Source organism: Simochromis diagramma, unplaced genomic scaffold (assembly GCF_900408965.1).
Source record: "Simochromis diagramma unplaced genomic scaffold, fSimDia1.1 OVJJ01000501.1, whole genome shotgun sequence".
In the NCBI taxonomy this organism is placed as follows: Eukaryota; Metazoa; Chordata; class Actinopteri; order Cichliformes; family Cichlidae; genus Simochromis; species Simochromis diagramma.
Window position 1 is genome coordinate 1,748,279 of NW_024387320.1, and position 12,004 is coordinate 1,760,282.

At 39.7% G+C, this 12,004-nt stretch overlaps 1 long non-coding RNA gene across 1 annotated transcript; it reads right to left on the bottom strand.

Moving 5' to 3' along the window:
* Positions 1-4,144: 4,144 nt before the first annotated feature.
* Positions 4,145-6,406, bottom strand: LOC120717518. The gene is made up of 3 exons (XR_005692222.1): positions 6,041-6,406; positions 5,204-5,358; positions 4,145-4,624 (listed from the first exon to the last, which is right to left on the bottom strand). It is a non-coding gene; the product is annotated as an uncharacterized LOC120717518 (long non-coding RNA).
* Positions 6,407-12,004: the final 5,598 nt, after the last annotated feature.

Sequence of the window (12,004 nt, forward strand, 5' to 3'; positions counted from 1 at the left end):
GTGTGCCCCCCAATTTCCTTCCCCCCCACCCCTGTCCATTCACCCCCCCGCTCTCTCTTCCTCCCCCTCCCACCCCTTCCCCCACCCATCTTATCCTTTCCTTATTTCTAAAATTTACAAGTAATTGCCGGTATTTACGTAATTTTTAATTCGTACGCCTTTAACTCTTGTATTAGCAGGTGTCCCCAGTCAGGGCCTGTATTAGACACTACAAGACCCCAAGCATTATAATAACATCTGTCTGTCATTTGACTGTGCTGATGTCTCCTTATTTTAAAAAAAAGAGAAAAACTGCTTATGAAGGTTCCTTTTTTTTTTTGTTGCCTGTCCCGTTTGGTTCTTTAGCCATCAGAATTCAATTCAATTCAATTCAATTCAATTCAATAAAACTTTATTGATCCTGATTGTTGACCCCGAAAGAAATTGGGTTAAGGCTGCCGAGAATTATTGTCTGACAGCCAACAAGTTACCTAACGGATTTACTTTACCAAGTGGATCATCACGGCCTTGCAGTATTGGTCTATTTGATCGACCTTTGTATTATTTTATTTTATTTTATTTTATTTTATTTTATTTTCAGTTGTTACAGACAGGACAGGCATGGTTGGGGGATAGGAAAGGGAGAAAGAAAGAGAGGAAGGAAAAAGAAAAACAGAGGAGAAGAGGGACAGTAAGAAAGGGCACTTAAAACGAAAATATCTCCCAGATCACCTGTTGAGAGAGTAAGAAAAAAAAAGAGAAAACAAGCAAAAAGAGCAAATGGACTGATTCTTATATAGTGCTTTTCTACTCTCCCAGAGTACTCAAAGCGCCGTATACAACATGCCTCATTCACCCATTTGCACCCACTCATACAAGCACTTCTAAACACAAGTGCAAACTAAACTACATTCACACTCTGATGAACACATCAGAGGGCAACTTGGGGTTAGTATCTTGCCCAAGGATATTTGGCATGCAGACTGGGGAAGCCAAGAATCGAACAACTAACCTTCCAATCAGTAGCTGAGCTGCTGCACCTGAGCCACAGCCACTCTACAAGCAGCATAATAAACAAAACACCATCGCTTTAATCTAGCTAAGTGTAAATAATAGTACTAGCTATTGAATGTTGTTGTGCAGCACGCAGGACTGACAGCGCACAATGTGCTTTGAGGTAGCAGCGAAGAAAGGGGTAGTTTTTGTCAATGAACAGTGAATACCCGTGTGCACACCTGTGAGCACACCTGTGTGGACCAGCGGGCTTGTATTCAAAAGGTTTATCTATGTAATGATCTGCTAGGGGTGTGGGGAGCCATGGCCCCATCCCCCAGGGCATGAAGCAGGCATCAAGGAGATCCAGGCCCCAGACATCCAGAGGCTCCCGGAGTGCGAGAGCCCAAGGAGGATCATCGGAGGGGCATCTGTGCCACCCTCCTGGGAAGAGCTGAAGAGCGCCCCAGATGACGGGTCACCCAGCAGCCACGAAGTAGAAGCCAGTTTTTTTTTGTTTTGTTTTTTTGTGTATATTCAAACATAACTGAAGATTAGCTCTGAAATTGCCAGCTCTGGCCATGGATCACATAAGCAAAAACTGAGAGGAGGGTGATTGGCTTAATAGTCACAGGAAGAACTGGACCAAGTGACTGACCTGGTTAAATAGTGGAAAATGAAATATAGAATTTTCCCACCAGTGTGTGAGAGTGAATGAATAGTGGCATTGTAAAGTGCTTTGGGTGCCTTGAAAAGCGCTATATAAATGCAATCCATTATTATTGGTGGACAGGACATTTTTCAATATTTTTCAGTGGGTAAGCAATGTCAATGCAACCTAATGCCTCCCCAGCTGAATTGTCAGGTGAAGTGGAGGTAAACATTATTGTACTTGCTTCTTGCTGATAAGAAAGCCAAATTAAAGCTCCTGAATCCCTCTTTGTGTGAGTTATGAAGAGAAAGGTGAAATGTAGGTAAAGCAGCGCTAACCCACAGAAACACATTCTTCCTAATGAGATAAACCACATCTCTGTTACCTGCCACTACCTGACAGAGCAGGTATACGTCTGCAATACTTCGTTGTGCTGTCTGGATAGTTTCAGAAGAATATGCAAAGACTTTTAGCGTATCTGCAGATTTTAGAAAGAACACTTGAGTTTAATTCCTCAAAAATCAATAAAGAGAAGAAAGAAAAAGATTTACTTTTGAACTGCTCAGTTCTTTAGAGAAAACCAAACAAGGTGCAATTCAAGTGCAAAACTCGTAATTTTAATTGAAGGCTTTGAACAAAACTACTGTATTGCATATGAAGCTGAACTGTAACTGGGGAAACATAAACATAATCATAAAACAGACTGTTTGGTTTGAATACTTTATTGTATCCTTTGTAGGCAATGGGTGAAGTCTTAGAGATCATTGGAGAATGGGTTTTCTCTTCTTGATCCTTTCCAAGCCCTTTAATCTCAGGCTTTTCACTTTCTTATTCTTGGCTCTTCCTGTTTTTAACTTTGTGTTCAGGATGTAAGATCCAGCCAAGTTGGAGTGACATCAGGGGACTGAGTCCATCACTGCAGAATACTACACCACCTTCAAAACCTCCCGGGCTTCTTTTTCAGTGTGTTTTGGATCATTGTCCATCTGTACTGTGAGGCACAGAATCAACTTTAATGTATTTGGCTGAAACTAAAGTATACAGGGAGTGCAGAATTATTAGGCAAGTTGTATTTTTGAGGAATAATTTTATTATTGAACAACAACCATGTTCTCAATGAACCCAAAAAAACTCATTAATATCAAAGCTGAATGTTTTTGGAAGTAGTTTTTAGTTTTAGCTATTTTAGGGGGATATCTGTGTGTGCAGGTGACTATTACTGTGCATAATTATTAGGCAACTTAACAAAAAAACAAATATATACCCATTTCAATTATTTATTTTTACTAGTGAAACCAATATATCATCTCCACATTCACAAATATACATTTCTGACATTCAAAAACAAATCAGTGACCAATATAGCCACCTTTCTTTGCAAGGACACTCAAAAGCCTGCCATCCATGGATTCTGTCAGTGTTTTGATCTGTTCACCATCAACATTGCGTGCAGCAGCAACCACAGCCTCCCAGACACTGTTCAGAGAGGTGTACTGTTGTCCCTCCTTGTAAATCTCACATTTGATGATGGACCACAGGTTCTCAATGGGGTTCAGATCAGGTGAACAAGGAGGCCATGTCATTAGTTTTTCTTCTTTTATACCCTTTCTTGCCAGCCACGCTGTGGAGTACTTGGACGCGTGTGATGGAGCATTGTCCTGCATGAAAATCATGTTTTTCTTGAAGGATGCAGACTTCTTGCTGTACCACTGCTTGAAGAAGGTGTCTTCCAGAAACTGGCAGTAGGACTGGGAGTTGAGCTTGACTCCATCCTCAACCCGAAAAGGCCCCACAAGCTCATCTTTGATGATACCAGCCCAAACCAGTACTCCACCTCCACCTTGCTGGCGTCTGAGTCGGACTGGAGCTCTCTGCCCTTTACCAATCCAGCCACGGGCCCATCCATCTGGCCCATCAAGACTCACTCTCATTTCATCAGTCCATAAAACCTTAGAAAAATCAGTCTTGAGATATTTCTTGGCCCAGTCTTGACGTTTCAGCTTGTGTGTCTTGTTCAGTGGTGGTCGTCTTTCAGCCTTTCTTACCTTGGCCATGTCTCTGAGTATTGCACACCTTGTGCTTTTGGGCACTCCAGTGATGTTGCAGCTCTGAAATATGGCCAAACTGGTGGCAAGTGGCATCTTGGCAGCTGCACGCTTGACTTTTCTCAGTTCATGGGCAGTTATTTTGCGCCTTGGTTTTTCCACACGCTTCTTGCGACCCTGTTGACTATTTTGAATGAAACGCTTGATTGTTCGATGATCACGCTTCAGAAGCTTTGCAATTTTGAGACTGCTGCATCCCTCTGCAAGATATCTCACTATTTTTGACTTTTCTGAGCCTGTCAAGTCCTTCTTTTGACCCATTTTGCCAAAGGAAAGGAAGTTGCCTAATAATTATGCACACCTGATATAGAGTGTTGATGTCATTAGACCACACCCCTTCTCATTACAGAGATGCACATCACCTAATATGCTTAATTGGTAGTAGGCTTTCGAGCCTATACAGCTTGGAGTAAGACAACATGCATGAAGAGGATGATGTGGACAAAATACTCATTTGCCTAATAATTCTGCTCTCCCTGTACAACACATATTTTCAAATCACAAATAAACATCAGAGACCCAGTACATGAGAATGAATTCATTGTTTTAAGAGGATGTTGTAAGTTTTAGATTACGAGCTGTTCAAAAGGCTTCCATAGTTTCCCTGACATCATTCCGGTTCAGGTCCAATCACATTTATGCCAGTCAAAATATAACCGCACAATGTCTGCAATTGAGGCTTGGCCTATTTTTATTTACTAAAACTTCAAAAGCTATTTGTACATTGTGTACATATCCTTTAATATTAGGAGTAGAGTGCTACATATTCAGTGCACAAAGAGTTATTGTCCTAAGCACTTTTGAAAACACCCGGATTTATAAAAGAACCATGTAGCTCCAATGGCATTCAAGGAAAGCAAAAGACCAAATGAGGCCCAAGCAGCAGAGCATGCTCCTGCAGAGACACAAGAAGGAAGAATATATTGAGAAGGAGATGATTAATCGTTTTCTCTGTTTATTGGAATTTAGTTTTATATTTCACATTTAAATGAGTTGGACAGTATTCAAACACCACCTGACACCTGTATCCAACACATTGAAAAATGTTTTCCAACAGACAAGATCTGACATAGAAAAGAATGTGAGACAAATTTGGTATGAAAAGAACTTCAAGCTAAGACATGCTGTTAGCTTAAAGAACTGGTCGTATTACACTGGGTGGAGCATCACTCATTGATTGATTAACTTATCTCTAGGGTAATCGAACTACTTCTTTAACGTAACTATTCTCCAAGGAATTCTAACTTCTAGGGCATGATGAAAATGCTTAAATATGGAGAGAAATTTATATGGAATAATTTTACTCATAGTCTAGATATTCAAGTCTCTGTTTATATCTTTCAATAGGAGAAAACAAGAAAACCAAACAGAGTAAAATCTAAATGACACAACATCCACAAAAGCTCAGATCTAAAAAAGAGAAACAAAAGATAAATTTGAACAAACTGCACAGCTAAATCCAAACTGATCTCACCTGATGCCACATGCACATAGAGCTGACCATGTTTTATTCCATATGAGTTAGCTGCTTCACACTCATAGAGGCCTTTTAGATAAGCGGTCAGACTCAGCAGTTGTAGCTTTGCACCCTCTTCTTTGACAGCAGACTCCAGGAAAGACTGCCCAGATCTGGGAAAAAACATGAATGAGGCTCAACATTAAATATACATAAAGTGAGTGAGTTGTGATTTGTGCCAAAAGTTAAATGAAAAGTTAAACAAATTTCAGTCTTTGTGATAGTATTTTTCTTTATTCACATAAAGACGATGGATACACAAAACATCATGTTAATGGAGACAATACTTGGACTACAGCTTGAGCTGTGGGGGAATAAAGGCAGTTGACAAAGTCTTTGTCTTTAGTGAAAAGCAGATAAAGAGCCATTCAGAAAACCCTATGAAGAGTAGGTTTTCACGGTGGGGTTATCAAGGCCCAACCCAGAAACGAGGCAAATGGTGAGCGGGTATCCCTGGGGCAAGGCTTTAACCCACGAAGCCCTAATAAGAATATCCTGAAGAAATAACATGTGCAGGAGGTGCCCTAGGTGTTGGGTACAGTGTTTATCAGGGGCAGCCGAGGGAGAGATTTTAGATATCGTGGGTGTGTCTTGGTAGAGGAGATCTGTGGTGGTGCAAAGACAGGGTTTCTGGATAGTTTTAATCTCCCAAATATAGCAAAAATCTGTTGATACATATCAAAAAAATTTTCTTCGCACCCAACTCTGCTATGGTACCTTAAATCTGATAGGACCACTAGCACACTCTACTTAAAAAACATGCCTTACGCAGTAAAATAAATATTTATACTTTACCTGCTCCAGGTAAAGTTTGCATTTGGGTTGGCTTCTGTAACACACTCAAATGAGTCCTCTCAGTCCACTGAACTGTTCACTTCTGTAGGAGAGACTGCAAAAAATGTAGTGAGAAATGTGTTCATCTTGAACCAAGGAAATATTAATGCTATCAAAATAACATCTCACATATGTTTTAGTAAATCTTGGTTAGTTTAGATTTTGTTTTAAAGCCATTTTAGAAAATAGTTCTTTTCCTGCTTCATGGTTTTCATTGGCTCACTTACATACACTTCAATCAATCAATCTTTATTTATAAAGCACTTTTCATACAAAAAAAAATGTAGCACAAAGTGCTTTACATGGTTAAAACCACCCCACCCTCCAACTCACTCCCCACACTCTCATTAACATAAACAATGTGAATACACACATATCCCCCCCCCCCCCCCACACACACACACACACTTAAAGCGTAAAATTTGGCTGGGTACGCATGTGCCAAATGAGGAAACACTATAACAGGGAGCCGTCTGCACCGGGAGCCGGTCACAGACCGCAGCCTCCGGGCTGGACACACAGCAGGAGGGAGGCAAAGAAGCCCCCCAGCCAGGCTGAGAGGACCCCCAGAGCCCCAGCAGCCACGGTTGATCACAGCCCCGGTGCAGAGAGCCCTCTCCGAGGAAACACTGGAGATATGACACAATAGGATATATACAGGGTAAAATGATAAAATAAATAAGAACGGGTTACAATATAAATATAAATATAAATAGAGTAAGAAGATTAAAAAATGAATAAGAATAAAATCAATAAATATTAGGTAAAGCCTAAATTAATAATAGAATAACCGGATAGAATAAAAAAGCATAAAATAAATAAACGTTAAGTAAAAGCTAAATTAAAAAGGTGGGTCTTGAGCCTGTTCTTAAAAACGTGTACGTTCTCTGCAGCCCTGAGCTCCTCCGGCAGGCTGTTCCACAGACTAGGGCCATGAAAAGCTGCCTCTCCGTGAGTATGTGTCCTGACTTTAGGGACAATCAAAAGGCCAGTGCCAGAGGACCTCAGGGTCTGCGAGGGTTCATATGGTAAAAGCAGATCTGAGAGATAAGAAGGCCCGAGACCATTAAGACATTTAAAAACCAATAAAAGAACTTTAAAATCGACCCTGAAACACACGGGGAGCCAGTGCAGCGATTCTAAAACCGGTGTAATGTGGGCCCGCCCTCTGGTCTTCGTCAGCACACGAGCTGCCGAGTTTTGTAAAAGTTGTAAAGTTGAAATATTCTTCTTAGGAAGACCAGAAAGCAGGGCATTACAGTAATCAATGCGACTGGTAATAAAAGCATGCATCAGCATCTCTGTGTTGGCCCGAGAGAGAATAGGGCGGACTCTGGCTATATTTTTTAGATGATAAAATCCAATTTTGGTTACATGTTTAATATGTGGGATAAAACCAAGCTCAGAGTCAAAAATAACACCCAGGTTTTTCACTTGTAGCAAAGGACATAGTGAAAATGCCTCTAATTTAGACAAGAGTTTCTCTCTCTGAGCCTCGGGACCGATGATTAAAACTTCAGTTTTGTCCTGGTTAAGCTGTAAAAAGTTTTCTGCCATCCAAGATCTTATATCCAGAATACAGTTAAAAAGGGCACTTATAGCTTTAAATTCTAAATTTGAGGTATATTGTTCTAAACAAGCATACTGTTGTGTTACTTATTTTATACTGTTGTTTAGGAGTCCAAAATAAACTCTCATAATAAAGCTTATTGCAGGGTTTTATGATTATTTTTTCTATGCATACAGACAACAAACAACTAAAATTACTGATCAAACAATAATATTTTTTCTATTTTAATATTCTTTAGTTACTATTTTATGTGGCCGAGGTAAAATGTTACAGTCCCACTCAACATAGAGAAGTAAGGAGAAACTTGTCTCAATTTAATACTTAATGCTACTTGTTATAAAAAAGTGTGTGTCTGTTTTTGTTAAAAACACTGATGTAGGGTTTGTAAAAAGAACTGAAAGGATAGACATTACATTATTCATAAACAAATGTATTTTATCATTAGATAATGAAACTATTTTTGTCTCATGGCTGGATGACCGGTACAGAGTAATTTCATACTGTGACAAGAGGTTTTTGCTCATTTCAGTTCAGTAGCATCACCTTATGGTTGAATGTAAACGTGTGTGTGTCTGGCTGTGCACCTTGTTAAATAGCCAATTAAATAATTAAAATTATTAAATGGACAGCGACACAAAAGAGGGAAAATAATAAACTCTATTACCGTAATAGCTGATACTCACAGTAGACCTGTATGGTGAAGGGCAGGGTTTCTTCTTTAGTCAGGGAGTCACCGCTAATGACACACTGGACCTTGTGACCGTTAATCTCTCTCGTAGGAACACCAAAAAGAGAGCTGACTGCCGTAGTCGTACCGTTGTCATACTGGGTGGAGTTTGTTGTCGTCCTCACTTTGTCTCCCAAAGCATCAGTGAGCCACCTCACCTCTGTAGGAGGCTTCGATCCAGCAGCCGTGCAAGTAGCAAATAAAACTTCTTCTGTGCCCAAAGTGGGAAGATTGTCCTTGATGCTTGTGAATGGAGGCACTAGGAGAGTTACAGCACTTAAATAAATCAACATGCAAGCAGGATGGTGAAAGTAACTCTGTCTCTGTCTCACACACAAACACAAAGAGTATTTTAAATAAATGTTTTTTCATACCGAGCAAGTTTAGAGGAATCTCAGTCTTCTGATTTCCACTTGGAAACAAGGTGAAGATGCACGTGTAGCTGCCTTCATCCTTCAGGGCAACATTGGATAATTGGAGAGTTCCATTTCTGTTGTTAAAATTCCCAACATATTTAAATCGGCCATCATGTCCATTGACAATCTGTAGTGCATTTCTGGGTTACATAGTAATAAAATTGCCATTGAGAGGTTTTTCTCTTGTCCTCCTCTGCCAGGTAATCTGTGTCAGGTCATCGCTGGTATCAGTGATATGACACGGTAAAATAGCGGTACCTCCCTGAACTACTGTCACACTTCCACCAATCACCTGGAGAGCTATAAAGAGAATGAAACACTATAAAACTGAACTGGACAAAGCAGAAACAGGGGACCCAAGAAGATTTACAGGTTTAAACACTAAAGTACAAGTTTACTTGCATCTGGCCTCCTCAAAAACTCTTGAGGGAGAGGCTGGAATTTCATTAGAAATTACTTGATGTATCAAACCTGTGTCATCCATTGCATCTTAGATGGAGCTAAACGAGAATGCCATAGATCTTACACACCAAGTTTGATTGTCTTATTTCACAGGTTTGGCACATTCTTCATGAAACAAAAATAAAAAATAAAGCCCACTTTGGGCTTTCAGTCTTTGTTATAGTATTTGTGGGGATAAGTAAAATGATTATAGGCAGTTGAAAGTCATGCCTGTATTGCTAAAAACAGGACTAGCTGGATTATATTCTATGCTCCAGCTACTGACACAACAAGCACACCTTTATCATGACTTGAATTTTCACAGCAGATTGAAAATGAAGTGTCTAAAATTACTGTAACAGTTTGCAGAGAAGGCAACACCCATGTTTTGATTTAATGGTCTCATTCTCATTATTTGTTGGGAACAAAATACAAAAACGAAGTAGCCATTTTTACAATTATTATGGATGTTTTAAGGCTGTAAAACCCCTCACTACACACTTTAAACACTTTTCTCAGACAGGCATGATCATTTTCACACTTTTCTCTCTTGTTTAAACAGTTCAAACCTGCTTAGAAAATATAAGTCCAGCATTATAGAATGAAACCAAAGGCTCGCGCTGTGCCTTTGATGGTGAAAAACGTTTCCTCGACATTGTTGTGTTTGTTGGGGAGAAAACTAATAAAGATTCAATACAGCACTTCAGAGTCACACTGCTAGCGATGGAAGATTTAAGTAAACTTGACAGGCCGAAGGCATTCTGTTCTCTACAGGAGATGCGGCACGAGATTGATTGACAATGGTCGACAGCCAATCAGGAATCTCACATCACAGGTTGATTTGAGTTACTTTTAATGTATCTATACCTTTACATGACTATCAAAAAATGAGTGACATAGGCAGCAAACAAACAGCTTCTATATACTGTCAGCATCTCTGCTCAGCAGGAGTGCAGCCAGGAGCACCAGACGACAGGGGATCATAGAGAATTTACTTAGTATGAAATTACTGACCAAGAACACACAAAGAAAAGCTCCATCCATCCATCCGATCTTTTTTCTTGCCATTAGCTCATTGCTGGAGGAGGAGCGAGGAGCGATAATTACAATATAACACAAAAAGAACGTATACACCATTTATGTAGTATACACCATTGCAACTCAGTTTCTCCTGCTTTAATAGTAGCAGGCGTCTGGGTGAGACGGAAACTGCCAACATTCCTCTGGGAAAAAAAAAAAAAAAAAAAAAAAAACATTCCTCTGGAAGAGAAAAAAAGAAAACTCAGACAGTAAGTCTTTGTTAGTGAACAGGTTTCTGCCTGTTACTGTGGCCAGGCTTTCAAGTAGAGTTCACTAGTAATTTATTACCATTACAAACGAATTTGAAATTGTACTATTTTGTTATTTTCTTTCTGTGAACATTGTTACACTGTAACATGATCACAAGAAACAGCTTAGCCCTTTAAAAAGAAGTTTTTAAAAAAGTCAGTTACTTTGGAATGACACCTTTCAAATAACAGAAAAAGAAAGAAAAAAAACCCCACAAAGAGCTTGCAAAGCTTCAAATAGCCATATTTATTTTTTAGGTTTTAGGGAAGCTTTACCCCCACCTAGTGAAATAAACCACAAGTGGATTTCACAGGCTTTTACCAAAGATATTGCATCTTTGCACAGTCATTAAAATTTATAGGATAAAAAGTAGATGGTCAAACCTAAATAAATTGAAATAGAAGGTCACTGATAAGAAATGCCTATCAGTGACTGGTTGTTTTTAGATCATCCTAAACAAAAGACAACTGTTTGTGAATCATACATATAGGGAGTGCAGAATTATTAGGCAAGTTGTATTTTTGAGGAATAATTTTATTATTGAACAACAACCATGTTCTCAATGAATCCAAAAAACTCATTAATATCAAAGCTGAATGTTTTTGGAAGTAGTTTTTAGTTTGTTTTTAGTTTTAGCTATTTTAGGGGGATATCTGTGTGTGCAGGTGACTATTACTGTGCACAATTATTAGGCAACTTAACAAAAAACAAATATATACCCATTTCAATTATTTACTTTTACCAGTGAAACCAATATAACATCTCCACATTCACAAATATACATTTCTGACATTCAAAAACAAAACAAAAACAAATCAGCGACCAATATAGCCACCTTTCTTTGCAAGGACACTCAAAAGCCTGCCATCCATGGATTCTGTCAGTGTTTTGATCTGTTCACCATCAACATTGCGTGCAGCAGCAACCACAGCCTCCCAGACACTGTTCAGAGAGGTGTACTGTTTTCCCTCCTTGTAAATCTCACATTTGATGATGGACCACAGGTTCTCAATGGGGTTCAGATCAGGTGAACAAGGAGGCCATGTCATTAGTTTTTCTTCTTTTATACCCTTTCTTGCCAGCCACGCTGTGGAGTACTTGGACGTGTGTGATGGAGCATTGTCCTGCATGAAAATCATGTTTTTCTTGAAGGATGCAGACTTCTTGCTGTACCACTGCTTGAAGAAGGTGTCTTCCAGAAACTGGCAGTAGGACTGGGAGTTGAGCTTGACTCCATTCTCAACCCGAAAAGGCCCCACAAGCTCATCTTTGATGATACCAGCCCAAACCAGTACTCCACCTCCACCTTGCTGGCGTCTGAGTCGGACTGGAGCTCTCTGCCCTTTACCAATCCAGCCACGGGCCCATCCATCTGGCCCATCAAGACTCACTCTCATTTCATCAGTCCATAAAACCTTAGAAAAATCAGTCTTGAGATATTT